Consider the following 17,178-nt stretch of genomic DNA (forward strand, 5'->3'; position numbering starts at 1 on the left):
TTCGAATTCAATGAACGCTTCACGCATAGCCCTCCTTACGCTAACTTTGACATCGTTTAGCTTCTGTTTGTCTGAGAGGTTTTGGCTGCGTTTAAACTTGGAGTGGAGCTCTCTTTGCTTTCGCAGTAGTTTCCTAACTTTGTTGTTGTACCACGGTGGGTTTTTCCCGTCCCTCACAGTTTTACTCGGCACGTACCTGTCTAAAACGCATTTTACGATTGCCTTGAACTTTCTCCATAAACACTCAACATTGTCAGTGTCGGAACAGAAATTTTCGTTTTGATCTGTTAGGTAGTCTGAAATCTGCCTTCTATTACTCTTGCTAAACAGATAAACCTTCCTCCCTTTTTTTATATTCCTATTAACTTCCATATTCAGGGATGCTGCAACGGCCTTATGATCACTGATTCCCTGTTCTGTACATACAGAGTCGAAAAGTTCGGGTCTGTTTGTTATCAGTAGGTCCAAGATGTTATCTCCACGAGTCGGTTCTCTGTTTAATTGCTCGAGGTAATTTTCGGATAGTGCACTCAGTATAATGTCACTCGATGCTCTGTCCCTACCACCCGTCCTAAACATCTGAGTGTCCCAGTCTATCTGGTAAATTGAGATCTCCACCTAAGACTATAACATGCTGAGAAAATTTATGTGAAATGTATTCCAAATTTTCTCTCAGTTGTTCTGCCACTAATGCTGCTGAGTCGGGAGGTCGGTAAAAGGAGCCAATTATTAACCTAGTTCGGTTGTTTAGTGTAACCTCCACCCATAATAATTCACAGGAACTATCCGCTTCTACTTCACTACAGGATAAACTACTACTAACAGCGACGAACACTCCACCACCGGTTGCATGCAATCTATCCTTTCTAAACACCGTCTGTACCTTTGTAAAAATTTCGGCAGAATTTATCTCTGGCTTAAGCCAACTTTCTGTACCTATAACGATTTCAGCTTCGGTGCTTTCTATCAGCGCTTGAAGTTCCGGTACTTTACCAACGCAGCTTCGACAGTTGACAATTACAATACCGATTGCTGCTTGGTCCCCGCATGTCCTGACTTTGCCCCGCACCCGTTGAGGCTGTTGCCCTTTCTGTACTTGCCCAAGGCCATCTAACCTAAAAAACCGCCCAGCCCACGCCACACAACCCCTGCTACCCGTGTAGCCGCTTGTTGCGTGTAGTGGACTCCTGACCTATCCAGCGGAACCCGAAACCCCACCACCCTATGGCGCAAGTCGAGGAATCTGCAGCCCACACGGTCGCAGAACCGTCTCAGCCTCTGATTCAGACCCTCCACTCGGCTCTGTACCAAAGGTCCGCAGTCAGTCCTGTCGACGATGCTGCAGATGGTGAGCTCTGCTTTCATCCCGCTAGCGAGACTGGCAGTCTTCACCAAATCAGATAGCCGCCGGAAGCCAGAGAGGATTTCCTCCGATCCGTAGCGACACACATCATTGGTGCCGACATGAGCGACCACCTGCAGATGGGTGCACCCTGTACCCTTCATGGCATCCGGAAGGACCCTTTCCACATCTGGAATGACTCCCCCCGGTATGCACACGGAGTGCACATTGGTTTTCTTCCCCTCTCTTGCTGCCATATCCCTAAGGGGCCCCATTACGCGCCTGACGTTGGAGCTCCCAACTACCAGTAAGCCCACCCTCTGCAACTGCCCGGATCTTGCAGACTGAGGGGCAACCTCTGGAACAGGACAAGCAGCCATGTCAGGCCGAAGATCAGTATCAGCCTGAGACAGAGCCTGAAACCGGTTCGTCAGACAAACTGGAGAGGCTTTCCGTTCAGCCCTCCGGAATGTCTTTCGCCCCCTGCCACACCTTGAAACGACCTCCCACTCTACCACAGGTGAGGGATCAGCCTCAATGCGGGCAGTATCCCGGGCAACCACATCCGTAGTCCGATCAGGGGATGCGTGGGACGAGCTGGCCGTCCCCGACAAACCCCCATCCGGACCCCCACAGTGATGCCCATTGGCAACAGCCTCAAGCTGTGTGACCGAAGCCAACACTGCCTGAAGCTGGGAGCGAAGGGATGCCAACTCAGCCTGCATCCGAACACAGCAGTTGCAGTCCCTATCCATGCTAAAAACTGTTTTACAAAGAACTTCTGAACTAATCTACAGAGAGCGCAAACAAATCGACAAAATTTAAACGGTTATTAAAATACAAGATTGCCTAGTAAATGCAGTAATGCTGCTACTTGCGCACTGCTGACACTGCTCGGCGGCGGAGGGAGACTAAGCGAAATTACACTATTCAGGTACTAAGACGCGATGTTACAACTCTCAAATACTATAATACGCCCGAAATTTATGAATTAAACAATGCAAGTACCAAAAACACGCAAAGAAATTAAGAATTAAACTGTGTAACAAATGAGTGAGCTAGGAGTATACGACTTGCTGCTCAGCTGCTTATCCAACGGCGGCAGGGAGCACACTGACTGTGACCAACCGACACTGGCCGTTCAAAACAAAAACAGTAGACAAACGACTACGCGAATTTACACTATTCAGGTACTAAAACGCGATGCTACAACTCTCAAATACTATAATACGCCCGAAATTTATGAATTAAACAATGCAAGTACCAAAAACACGCAAAGAAATTAAGAATTAAACTATGTAACAAACGAGTGAGCTAGGAGTATACGACTTGCTGCTCAGCTGCTTATCCAACGGCGGCAGGGAGCACACTGACTGTGACCAACCGACACTGGCCGTTCAAAACAAAAACAGTAGACAAACGACTACGCGAATTTACACTACTCAGGTACTAAAACGCGATGCTACAACTCTCAAATACTATAATACGCCCGAAATTTATGAATTAAACAATGCAAGTACCAAAAACACGCAAAGAAATTAAGAATTAAACTATGTAACAAATGAGTGAGCTAGGAGTATACGACTTGCTGCTCAGCTGCTTATCCAACGGCGGCAGGGAGCACACCAAGAAGAAATGCAGATGATAAACGGGTAAACGGGTATTCATTGGACAAATATATTATACTAGAACTGATCCTGATCCTGAGAAATCAGTACCCAGAACAACCATCTCTGATCGTAATAACGGCCTTGATACACCTGGGCATTTAGTCAAACAGAGCCCGGATGGCGTGTATAGGTACAGCTGCCCATGCAGCTTCAACACGATACCACAGTTCATCAAGAGTAGCGACAGGCGTATTGTGACAAGCCAGTTGCTCGGCCACCGTTGACCAGAAGTTTTCAATTGGTGAGAGATCTGGAGAATGTGCTGGCAAGGGCAGCAGTCGAACATTTTCTGTATCCAGAAAGGCCCGTACAGGACCTCCAACATGCGGTCGTGCATTATCCTGCTGAAATGTAGGGTTTCGGAGGGATCGAATGAAGGGTAGAGCCACGGGTCGTAACACATCTGATATGTAACGTCCACTGTTCAAAGTGCCGTCAATGAGAACAAGAAGTGACCGGGACGTGTAACCAATGGCACCCCATACCATCACGCCGGGAGATACACCAGTATGGCGAGCACGAATACACGCTTCCACTGTGTGTTCACCACGATGTCGCCAAACACGGATGCGACCATCATAATGCTGTAAACAGAACCTGGATTCATTCGAAAAAATGACGTTTTGCCATTCGTGCACCCAGATTTGTCGTTGAGTGCACCATCGCAGGCGCTCCTGTCTATGACGCAGCGTCAAGGGTAACCGCAGCCATCGTCTCCGAGCTGATAGTCCATGCTGCTGCAAACGTCGTCGAACTGTTCGTGCAGATGGTTGTCTTGCAAACGTCCCCATCTGTTGACTTAGGGATCGAGACGTGGCTGCACGATCCATTGCAGCCATGCGGATAAGATGCCTGTCATCTCGACTGCTAGTGATACGATGCCGTTGGTATCCAACAAGGCGTTCCGTATTACCCTCCTGAATCCACCGATTCCATATTCTGCTAACAGTCATTGGATCTCGACCAACGCGAGCAGCAATGTCGCGATACGATAAACCGCAATCGCGATAGGCTACAATCCGACCTTTATCAAAGTCGGAAACGTGATGGTACGCATTTCTCCTCCTTACACGAGGCATCACAACAACGTTTCACCAGGCAACGCCAGTCAACTGCTGTTTGTGTGTGAGAAATCGGTTGGAAACTTTCCTCATGTCAGCACGTTGTAGGTATCGCCACCTTCGCCAACCTTGTGTGAATGGTCTGAAAAGCTAATCATTTGCATATCACAGCATCTTCTTCCTGTCGGTTAAATTTCGCGTCTGTAGAACGTCATCTTCGTGGTGTAACAATTTTAATGACCAGAAATGTATATCACCTAGACATATCTACCAACGAAATTTCATTACTCTACATTACTTATTCTTTGGCAGTGCGATTTTTTCCGTCATTGTATTTCAGCTGTGGTAGTTCCTTTATGTGAGAAAAATAGTATTGGCTAAATCTTGAGTCGTTTTAAACAAACGCAAATTCTGTTAAATATAAATTTAATACGTTTGAACAGTGGCCGCTCAGAGATAACAGACACCTAGTCTGGCTCTCTTGTAACTGTGAAACCTAAGATCATGGTGTGTCTCACTTATGTGCAACTATTTACAACCAGAGTAATTTATTTAAAGGCTGTCTGAGGCCTTATTGCGTACTATGTAAATTACGGCGCCCATCTGAATTGTAAACGGTGTCATAGTCGCGTAGTCCAGTTGAATATTGCACCGTCCTGTAACGGGTACTAGACGTACACGGGAACCCCGGATGGACGGTCTCAAAGCTGGAGTAGTTAATGAATATACTGTTTGCTGTTATTATATTAATCTTTGTTGCTGGATTATGCCTTTGCCAGTTACTTAATTTGATGCTGAATGACCACTCAATTAGTAATTATTAGTGTATGGTCTTCCATGTATTGGATTTGGAGTTGTTTTTTCGTTAATGCAAATCATTGTCTGAGTTGGGCTTCTATCCTTAAACATTTCTAAATTTGGACTCTGCTGCTAAATTAATTTGTGTACAGCCACGGTTAAATTTAATTGGTATATGTGGACGCTGATCCACTTTTAGTCTTTTCATTAGTTCGATTTTGTAATTTTGATTAAAATATGTTATGTGTTGGCTGTTCAATTAAGTAGAAGCTAAATTACGATTCTGTTAAATTCAGTGGCCGTTAAGTGCCTTAATCTTGAATTAACTTTCATCATTTATGGTTTATTCTTATTAATCTGCTGCAAATATTTGTGTGTTTTTACCTTTTCTTAAAATTCAGAAAACGAAAGAAAAATTTGGCGTAGGAATTAACGTTCAGGGAGTAGAAATAAAAACTCTGACGTTTGCCAATGACATTTCTAAAATGGTAGAGGCAGCAAAGGACAGAGAATCGACAATGTTTGAAAGCAGGATATACGAGGACGTCAGCAAAAGCAAGTCAATGATAACGGACTGCAGTCGCATTAAATAAGGTGATCTTGAGGGAATTAGTTTAGGAAACGAGGCTCTTAAAATAGTAGATTTCGTATTTGGGCAGCAAAATAACTGATGTCGGCCCTAATAGAGAGGATATGAAATGTGGACTACCAATGGCAAAAAAAGCGTTTCAGATGAAGAGAAATTTTTTAACATCGAATGCAGACTGTAGTATTATGAAGTCTTTTTTGTAGTTATATGTATGGAGTGTAGCCATGGACGAAAAGGAAATATGGACGATAAACAATTTAGGCGAGAATAGAATTTAAGCCTTTGAAATATGGTGCTATGGAAGAAGGCTAAAAGTAGAAGGAAACATCATGTAATCAAAGAGGAGATACTGCATGGAACTGGGGAGAAAAAAATTGTGGCGCAACCTGACTAGAAAAAGGGACTGGTTGGTAGGACATATTCTGAGACATCAAGTGATCACCAGTTTGGATTGGAGGGAAGTGTGCAGCTTAAAAATCGTATGTGGAGACCTAGAGATGGATACAGTAAGCATATTCAGAAGGACGTAGGTTGCATTAGTTATTCAGAGATAAAGAGACTTGCATGGGATGTAGTAGAATGGATTGTCTTACGACTGAAGACCACAACAACAACATGTCCACTTACCCAACTTTAGTGCTGAATGACCGAGCACAGTTCACTTACGCCCTTACTCAAATCCCCATTATTTCCTTTATTTCAATTACTGTAATATCTCATGTCATATTAAGAAATATTACTTTGGATAATTACAGGTGCTTCAGTTATTTACTGATCTATGTAGCATTTCTTATGCATTTGTAGTGCAGGACCTGCTGAAGACAAGATCATTTGTTCAGCCACACGTGACCTAGGTTTATTGCTCAATTTGTTTTCTCCTAAGAATGACTGTGTTATTTGTTATATACTGCATTAGTTAATGCGTTACATATTTTTTATTTGTTAATTCATCTTACATCGCCTTTTCACTGAAATCTTTTTTCTCGTTTTCCTCCTAAATCGAAAACCACCAATTTCGCCTTACAAACGGAGATACTCTGTAGATGCACTAGTTAAAGTATGTAACCCTGCAAAAATTTCACTGCACCACTGAGCCGTGCTCCGGCTCGTGTTTGTGCCGTTGACAGGTTGGCGTCGTGTATTCGGATTGTGACCTCTCGTTTTCTTAGTCCGTTCACTTGCGCCACTACGTTTGCTCGCTTTGTCTGTCCGTGAGTGACAGCAGCGGCGTTTATCGATAGCGAGTACTGTGGTACTATCTTTGGATTGACCTCTAGTATTTCCGGTTCATCGTGTGTCAGAGTTCAGTTGGAACGGAGCAGCTGCGAGGTCCGACAGCGCCAGTACTCGCCGAGGGAGCTGGCGATGCATGCACTGCCCGATGGAAGGATGTGGTCGCGAGAGTGCACGACTACGTCGGGGTCCGGATTCAGCGATTTTAAGTTAAACGGATTGTTATATTCGAGTAGTGCAACTTTCACTTGTGCGTGTGTGTGCCCGTCCGTCGAAGTTACCTCATGCCATCAAGCTGTCAGTTGGCGGTTTTATACTCTGACGTTTCCCTTTCCTGACTTAATTGGCAACGACCGATGGTTGATCCTTCCGTTGCTCGTCTCAGTGGACGACGTGTATCTGGTCCTTCGACCGTTTCTGTGTTATCTACAATCAAGACCGCATTAACGATAATAGGTGTAACTTCGAGGACTTCTGTAAAAGTTTGTATAATCCGAGAGATAAGTCATAAAAGCAGATAATTAAGAGTTAAAATGAAATTTCAGAAGTCGTTTCACATAAAGTATATTGAGTTATTGTATGTAGCACAAAATAAAGGCGATTTGAGTGATGGTGTTAAAAACAATTGTTTTAACAGGATGCAGAGCACTCCAAAATGAACATTTAAGGTAACATTTTGCAAGCCAGCTCACGGCGTGTGGCGGAGGCAATGTCTAGTACCGCTATCACGTTCCCCTGTCCTGTTGCATTCGCAAATATTTCGATTTCTCTAGCTTTTCCGCCGTTATCAGATTCTGAGATGTTTATTGGAGCATCTCTCTATCGCCCTCGCGGCTACCAAACGAGTCCGTGGGTAAATGTACTGCTCTTAGTTGGATTTTCTCTGTCTGTTTGTGTCTCTCTCTCTCTTGTATTGATCCCAGATTGACGAGTACTCAAGAAGGAGTGTTTCGTTATGCACATCTTTCGTGGATGATGTTAAAAATTTTCACGTTTCGTTTTGTTGGGGAACGTTGACTTCATATCATGTGGACTATAGCCCTTCTTTCGGAACACATACTTCAGATAATTAATTTCGGAAACTGAAATAGTTTTTCTCTATGTGCCAATGTATTTAAAACTGCTCACTTAAGGACTGGATGGCATTGTCTCCATGAGTGGGCAACTTTTTTATGGGACAATTCGAGGATCGTGCATTAATTTGGCTCCCCTCGCCCATATTCATTTTGTCGTTCTGTTGACGACACGTTTATGGTTTGGCCACACGGCGTAGGGGCTCCTGAACATTTCCTTAAAAATATGGCCAGTATGCACCCAAACGTCTAGTTCACTTTTGAGACAGAGAAAGAAGGAAGGCTGCTATGTTTAGATGGTTTAACGAAAGTCGGATGGACGTCTCGGCCACTCAGTGTACCACAAGCCGATGCTCATTAACTTCTATATTACCGCCCAGAATTTTCGTCATCCAGTCCAGAAGAGAGTAGTTTTAAGTTCATACTCAGACGGAGCAGAAACTGTTTCTGCCGATGACCACATATATTCCAAAAATAAACATCCGAAGTACTAATTTCGAAAGAACAGCAATGGTCTACGTGATATGAAGTCAGCGTTCTACAAGAAAAGAGAACGTGAAAACCTTAAACATTCACGTGATGAGCCACAGATTTTATTCCTTTCTTTCTGCAGGACTGTATCCAGCAAAATTGGCAGAGTTCTGGGACGATGTGGTGTGAGACCTGTTTTGCGACCGCCTAAGAAGATAGGGGCAGAAGCTACGCCCTCATAAGGACAGTATCGGCGTCAGGATCCCTGGGATTTATAGCATGCCTCGTGAGTGCGGAAGCAAATACATCGGTGAGTCCATCCGCAACGTTTCCAGCTGCATCGTTTCTGAGCACTGTGCAAAAACATAAACTGCATATTCACAATCGAGAACCGAGAAGATGTGCAGCTGCTGATGACAGCCTCACAAACAAACACGAAATATTGTCTGACAGAACAAACGTTTTGTTCCAGTTTTCCACATTCTGGGCTTCAGTTATTAAAGAAGGTGTAGAAATAAGAACGTAATCTTAGTTGCGCATGGAAGCGACCTCCAGATGTAGAGAAAGAGGCAGAGATACTCGTTGCAATGTTTCTGCACCTACGGGAACGGTGGCGCCACCAGCGCAAACGTTGAAGCTATCTGTGACAGCATTACGTAATTAGTGATCAATCAGAAGCCGTGTATGGGCTATATAAGGCCACCACAGCAGCAGTTTTGACAGACAGTTTCTCCCGACAAAGATAACGGAGGTAATCATAGAAAGCTCGAGGTTTTACACTTAACTGACGCGACAAGAAGTCCGAGAATGTTTTATAAGCAAGGAAATTCCTTATCACCAAATCAGTTATCGATTTTCCTAGAGGAAGTATTCAGATCCTTAAATGAATGAACGAAAAAGGTTTGTGTGTTAAAGGAACGTATTAGAACCGCCTTAATTTTATTGATGACATGGTATTATTAGGTCTAACTGCCAGTACACTATCTTTTTTTTAAGCAAAATTAAGAAACCAGAATTTGGTAAACATTCGTTGTATTAGCATAATATGAAGCAGTGGGACGAAAATAGAAACCAGGAGCTATAAGCACAATTTCGGTCTATATCTGTTTCGGATTTGATTTAGCCCAAAACAAAAATGCGTTGGTGACAAAAAAATGAATGAATTTTCACTGATTTCTACGTAAAAAGAAACCTTCGAGTTAGCATGTGTCATTATGTTGTTCCACTAAAGACCAGTTTTATATTCTTTGCAGCCTGTAACATGTTTCACTATCAAGTACATTGATACTTTAAATCAAAAATAACAAAACTATAACTCAATATTTAAAGAAAAGGTCTAAATACAAGGTACAGAAAGGAATCGTGTATTGTTATGTTTTACATACACTTTACGCACAGTAAGCCTGCTTGTAATTCTCTCTTTTCCCAATGATGAGTGTCATGGAGAACCTCCCCACATTAATTTAGATCACAAATCTGTCAAGTGTCTGGCAATGTTTCGTGGCACTGCGACACAAATTAAAGGCATCTACCGACAAAATGAGTGCCATTAAATTTGCAAGACAATGTGAAGGCCACGCATCGAAAAATAATGGACATGCATATTTTAAGTGCCTCGTTTCCACCAACGTTATAAAATTGCAATATTCAATCGGACAATCAACAGTTTCCGATTATACCAATAAAAATATTGCGTTTTGTTTTGCAAGCTTTCGTGGCTGTTGTCTTTAAACGTAAATTTCAGCAGAGGGATGGAAACTTCCAGTGTTGGTTAAGACGACTGAAGAAGAACAATATGCCTCGTAATTACTTTCAAGTTGGTGTTTACTTCATCGTCACTGTCAAGTACTTAGGTATTCTATTTTCTCTCAATATAAAAATGCGGACTTCAATGCGAGGTTCTTGTAACACCTTCCGCAACGAAACTTTGTCTCGAAACCAGGTAGAAAATCCAAAGAGATTCTGATCGTATGTCGAGTATACTAGCGGAAAGACACAGTCAATACTTTCTCTCCGTGATTGCAATGGAAATACTATCGACGACTGGGTTAGCCAAAGCAGACTTACTAAATATTGCCTTCCGAAATTCCTTCACCAAAGACGGCGAAGTAAATATTCCAAAATTCGAATCAAGAACAGCTGCCAACATATGTAATCCTCGGAGTGGCGATGCAACTTAAATCACTTAACACTTAATAAAAGCAAGTTTTCCGCTCCAGACTGCATACCAAATAGGGTGCTTTCAGAACATGCTCGTGTAATAGCGCCTTACTTAACAATATTACACAAACGCATGCTTGACGAAAGTCACGTACCCAAAGTCGCAGAGGTCGTACCAATATTCAAGAAAGATAGTGGGAGTAACCCACCAAATTAGAGGCCCATATCATTAACGTCGAGATGCAGCAGGATTTTGGAGCAAATAAAGTACCTAGAAGAGAACGGTCTATTGACAGTCAACATGGATTTAGAAAACATCGTTCATGTGAAACACAACTATCTCTTTATTCACACGAAGTGTTACGTGCTATTGACAAGGGATTTCAAATTGATTCCAAATTTCTAGATTTCCTGAAGGCTTATGACACTGTACCATACATACATCTTGAAGTGAAATGGCGGAACACTTAGAAATTGTAACAGATCTGCAAAAGAGACTGCCTCGACTGCGCTCCTCCGTCCTCTTTTGGAGTATTGTTGCGCGGTCTGGGACTAAGGAGTACATCGAGAAAGTTCAAAGAAGAACAGCACTTTCATATAATCGCGAAAGAGGGGAGAGAGTGTCATTGACATGATCCAGGCTTTGGTATGGACTACATTAAAACAAATGCGTTTTTGGTTGCGGTGGAATCTTCTCAAGAAATTTCTATCATCAACTTTCTTCTCCGAAAGCGGAAATATTTTGATGACGGCGACCTACATAGGGAGAAACGATCATCACAATAAAATAAGAGAAATTAGAGCTCGTTTTTCCGCGCAATTTTCGGGATAGGAATAATAGAGAATTATTTTGAAGGTTGTTCGATGACCGCTCTGCCAGACATTTGAGTGTGATTGGCAGAGGATCCATGTAGATGTAGAAAAGACTACTATTACATTTATGGCACACCATTTCGTTGAAACGTTTATTCGTTTCATCCCACGTCTTCTGTTATTATCCGAGTAACGATTTGCAAATCTGAAATAAAGTTACTGTGTTAATGAGCATACGATATATTTCGCAAGAGTGGATCCAAAAGGAATATATTTCATCTTATTAGCACTGTTATTCATGACGATGATCAGTTGGGAAATGGAGCGACGCATTAAATTAAAATCTTAAAAATTTACCCAAAGTATTATATTTCTGTGAGATTACTGAGCAAGAACTCTGGTATATTGTCAGTATATAATTAAGTAGTTTTGCACATTTACAAAATTATAAATAAATACACAGCTGTCTTTTATTTATCCGTTTTTTTTCTTCTTTTTTTAGTTTGTTCAAGGGATTAAAGAGCTTCCCTGGAATGTTGCTTACTGTGACAGCACATAACGATTTAACATGCTATCGAATAAGTGAATATTAAGTTTTGCTGGAAACAGTAGCACGCTGTACATGAAGCATGTGTGAGGTTCTTTAGAGCTTTGGACTGGAGAGTATGAAGCATCGTTTTACCGTGATAAGCTAATTAACATGTAGAAAGTTCTATCACATGTTCTTGAAAACCGTAAGCATCAACTGGTTTCGATCTTAGACAATCAACAACGGACATAAGGTTAAAAACCGTTGAAGAAAATGCAACTCTCATGTCATTGTTTGACAGTGTGTTGTAATATGTGATACATTCCAGTATACTAAGTTCCCCACAGGACATTTACGGGTGCACTAAATAACGACATCAGTTAACAGGTTAGCATACACTGAGTGAGTTGTGTCTTGACACACCAACTGTAAGCACACACGTCCCTAGTCACACGACATTTACATTTAATCCAGTGCACGCACTTGCTATGGGCAACTGAGGGATCGTTAGAAGCTCAAATTTCGCATTATTCCTTACATAATCATATACGTCCTGTCCTTTGATCACTGGTTCGGTATATGGGGGACTCCGCTAGGTCATCAGACAGTGCTACTCACGGTATCACAGCAGCGATCTACGTTGTTTTACGTTTCACGTCCACTACTTAGCAAGAAATTGCTGACTTTGAATGCTGGGTCACCCCATTCTCTTTTGTTGATCGTAACATGACTTAATTTTATTGCACCTGATGATGCAGGTAAAATGCTGCGAAACATGTCATGCCTTTAAATAAAGGATTTATAGCTAAAGCGGTCTTATCTTTTCAAAATGATACATCCAGGCTGAGGCTGCCTGACTGTAAACTATGCTTCGTAACTTCTTTTTCAGTTTGGAATTACCTGTTACGATGGTACCAGTGTTTCTCTAAGCTCTTTCGACTACCAAGCCCGCTCCATAAAGGCTGTAAGGTCACACCAGCTTATTGCATGTGGTTTCTATGGAAATCACCTGCATCTGAAGTACTATACAGCCGAGACAGACCATTTTTAAGATATTAGACTTACATTCGTTTCTATTGTTTCTAAATGTCGACTGTTGCCATTGTACACACACTATGAAATTCCATCATGTCTGGTTACAGTAAAAATGCGTGTACCAGCAAGAGTCATTCATTGTGCACAAAAGGTAATCACAGACACTGACTGTGTACATAATATACTATCATATGTGTCATATTTAGGAATAAAAATAATTTATTGCACTGAGAAACAATTTTGTAACGAAATGCTTAAAAACACCCTGCAGTTGTACTACACAACTTAGAATACAGACATTACTTGTCAAGTCAAACCAAACATTCAGAAGCAAATTATTACCAGAATGAAATCTTAATATGGGTGGCAAATTGTATAGAGGATGTTAAAAGATAGAGTTACTCTTTGAAATCTAAATACGTTTTCACTCTTAAGGAGTATTATTAACAAACTAATTGTTGATGCTGTGTTATACATTAATTTGATTACATAGTAGACGGGTGTGGACTACTCAGAATGATGTCGGTGTCAGGAGAAACAAAACTGGCGTTCTACGGATCGGAGTGTGGAATGTCAGATCCCTTAATCGGGCAGGTAGGTTAGAAAATTTAAAAAGAGGAATGGATAGGTTAAAGTTAAATATAGTGGGAGTTAGTGAAGTTCGGTGGCAGGAGGAACAAGGTTTCTGGTCAGGTGAATACAGGGGTATAAATACAAAAACAAATAGGGTAATGTAGGAGTAGGTTTAATAATGAATGAAAAAAATAGGAGCGCGGATAAGCTAATACAAACGGCATAGTGAACGCAATATTGTTGCCAAGATAGACGCGAAGCCCACGCCTACCACAGCAGTGCAAGTTTATATGCCAACTAGCTCCGCAGATGAAGAGATTGAAGGAATGTATGATGCGATAAACGAAATTATTCAGATAGTAAAGGGAGTAGAAAATTAATTGTCATGGAGTAAAGGAAGAGAAGGAAAAGTAGTAGGTGGATATGGACTGGGGGTAATGAATAAAAGAGGAAACTCCCTGGTAGAATTTTTATGCAGAGCATAAGTTAATCATAGCTGACGCTTGGTTTAAGAATTATGAAAGAAGGTTATATACGTGGAAGAGGCCTGGAGTCAATGGAAGATTTCAGATAGATAATATAATGGTAAGACAGAGATTTGGGAACTAGGTTTTAAATTGTAAGACCTTTCCAAGGGCAGATGTGGACTCTGACCACACTTCATGTAGCAGAAGAGATATTGAATTTAATGGATGAAAGTAAAACATGTAAAATGCAGTAAATGAAGCAGGCAAAAAGGAATACAAACGTGTAAAAAATGAGATCGACAGGAAGTGCAAAATCGCTAAGCAAAGATGGCTAGAGGACAAATGGAAAGAGGTAGAGGGATCTATCACTAGGGGTAGACAGATACTGCCTATAGAAAAATTAAAGAGCTTTTGGAGGAAATAGAACCACTTGTTTGAATATCAAAAGCTCAGATGGAAAACCAGCCTTTAGCGAAAACGCGAAAGCAGAAAGGTGGAAGGAGTATGTAGATGGTCTATACAAAGATGGGCAATATTATGGAAATTGAAGATGAGGAGGAGATGGGAGATACCATACTGCTTGAAAAACTTGACAGAGCACTGAAAGACCTAAGTCAAAAAAAAAAAAAAAAAAAAAAAAAAGAAGGCCCAGGAATTAAAGCTACTGATAGCCTTGGGGGAGCCATCCATGACAAACTCTACCATCTGGCGAGGAAGATGTATGAGACAGACGAAATACCATCAGACTTTAAGAAGAATATAATAATTCTAATCCCAAAGAAAGCAGGTGTCGACAGGTGTAAAAATTACCGAACTATCAGTTTAATAAGTCACAGCTGCAAAATACTAACGCGAATTCTTAACAGACGAATGGGAAAACTGGTAGAAGCCGAACTTGGGGAAGTTCACTTTGACTCTACGACTTACCAGAGAAAATAGATTAGGGAAAAACAAACTTACATTTCTAGCATTTCTAGACTTGGAAAAGCTTTTGACAATGCTGACTGGAATACGCGCTTTAAAATTCTTGAGGTGGCAGGGGTAAAATACAGGGAGCGAAAGGCTACTTATAATTTGTACAGAAACCAGAAGGCAGTTATAAGAGTAGAATCAGTGATTTGGAAGGGAGTGAGACAGGGTTGTAGCCTATCCCTGATGTTATTCAATCTGTGTACTGAGCAACCAGCAAAGGAAAGAAAAGAAAAATTTGGAGTAGGAATTTAAATCCACGGATAAGAAATAAAAACGTTGAGGTTTGCCGATGACCTTATTATACTGTCAGAGACAGCAAAGGACATGGAAGAGCAGTTGAACGGAATGGACTATGTCTTGAAAGGAGGATATAAGATGAACATCAATAAAAGCAAAACGAGGATAATGGAATGTAGTCGAATGAAGTCAGGTGATGCTGAGGGAATTACATTAGGAAACGAGACACTTAAAGTAGTAAAGGAGTTTTACTATTTGGGGAGCAAAATAACTGATGTTGGTCGAAGTAGAGAGCATATAAAATGACTGGCTACGGCAAGGAAAGCGTTTCATGAGAAGAGAAATTTTTTAACCTCAAGCATAGATTTAAATGTCAGGAAGTCTTTTATGAAAGTATTTGTGTGAAGTGTACCATGTATGGAAGTGAAACATGGAAGATAAATAGTTTAGACTAGAAGAGAATTGAAGTTTTCGAAATGTGGTGTTAAGGAAGAATACTGAAGATTAGCTGGGTAGATCACGTAACTAATGAGGAGGTACTGAATAGAATTGGGAAGAAGAGGGAATTGTGGCACAACCCGACTAAAAGAAGGGACCGGTTGCTAGGACACGTTCTGAGGCACCAAGGGATCACCAATTTAGCATTGGAGTGAATCGTGGAGGGTAAAAGTTGTAGAAGTAGACCAAGAGATGAATACACTAAGCAGATTCAGAAGGATGTAGGTTGCAGTAGTTATTCGGAGCTGAAGAAGATTGCACAGAATAGAGTAGCATGGAGAGCTACATCAAACCAGTCTCGGGACTGAAGACCACAACAAAATAGAGAATATGTTGCTATAGCCTGCAGTACCTATGCACTGTAGCTGGCATCGAAAGGAGAGTCAAGAAAGTATGGGTAACGTAACTAATTCGAATTCTGACAATGGAATTTGTGGCAGTGCCAATAGTGAATTCGTAAGGGGAAGTAAAGCTGTTCGCAGATAACAATCAGAAATAATCGCGTCTATATCGTATGCTATTACTCAGTATCATCAGTTTAAGAACATTAAAAGATGAGGTACTGTTGGTCGTATTTGTTCCAGTTAAACGGCGATCTTAACTCTATGGCTTCATGGTACTTCATAAATGTGGGGTGCTGCCCGTGTTATTTTCATTATACACATACCTGTATTAACTCACGCAAAAACGTTACATTTCTGAAGGAATTATGATACGTACGGTGCCACTATCCTTAAGCCTCTGATATAAATGCTGGTGGGAGCAAAGTCTCACCTCCAATTACCGGTTGCTAGGCAGAGTACCTTCACAGCTCTTTAGTCGGTATGGAACTACTCTGTGTTACCAAGTAAGAATTTCGATATAATGAGTTATCAATCGAATACTTGTTTAGTCTCTGCTAAATATCTTCTTAATTCTAACATACTAAATGTCTGTCAGTTAAATTCTGCAATCAAGCGCAGAGCACGGCGCGATGCCGACCGTCCGCCGTCTCACCCTCTGCCAATGGCGTCTCTCGGAAGCGGTATTGGAGTGGCATGGGTTCGGCAAAACGCAGTTGTAGGGGTTCCAGACGTCGTGGCCCCTAATTCTCACTCAAATAGCAGCTCGGTTGGTTTCACGACGAGTGGACCCCCCTTCCAGTCTTCCGATCGGAAAACAATCTCTGGCCATATCGGGAATGGAATCCAGGTCCCCTGAATGGTAGTCACACGCCATAGTGGATGCGTAATTTGTGCTCTAACAAAGAAAATAAATGTTTGCTATACGCAAAGTAAATGTTGCTCGTCCGCTGCATAGAGCAAAAGATTTTTTTCTCAGTTACAACCCTGAGCCAAGGGATACGGTACACTTCCGTTACATCATTAGTAATGGAAGATGTAAACGTCAAACTGTAAAATGAGAGACTTGAACACCTGATAGGACCTTTTGGTTTATTGGCATTGAACGACAGAGGTTACGGCCGACAACAATTTTGCGGAAATGGATACATGAAATTTACTAATACTTAATTCAAATTGCCACCTCGACGACTGTACAGGTGAGAATTTCAGGTAGACAACCAAGAAAGTATACAGGGCTATTACAAATGCTTGAAGCGATTTCATAAATTCACTGTAGCTCCATTCATTGACATATGGTCACGACACACTACAGA

The 17,178-nt window shown here is 41.6% G+C and overlaps 1 protein-coding gene across 1 annotated transcript in view; it reads right to left on the bottom strand.

Annotated features, from left to right (window-relative positions):
- LOC124778790 (glutamate receptor ionotropic, kainate 2) overlaps positions 1 to 17,178 on the bottom strand; it is a 341,610-nt gene that overhangs the window by 232,158 nt on the left and 92,274 nt on the right. The gene's annotated exons all lie outside the window — the stretch shown is intronic.

The sequence above is a fragment of the Schistocerca piceifrons genome, chromosome 1 (assembly GCF_021461385.2).
Source record: "Schistocerca piceifrons isolate TAMUIC-IGC-003096 chromosome 1, iqSchPice1.1, whole genome shotgun sequence".
Lineage (NCBI taxonomy): Eukaryota > Metazoa > Arthropoda > Insecta > Orthoptera > Acrididae > Schistocerca > Schistocerca piceifrons.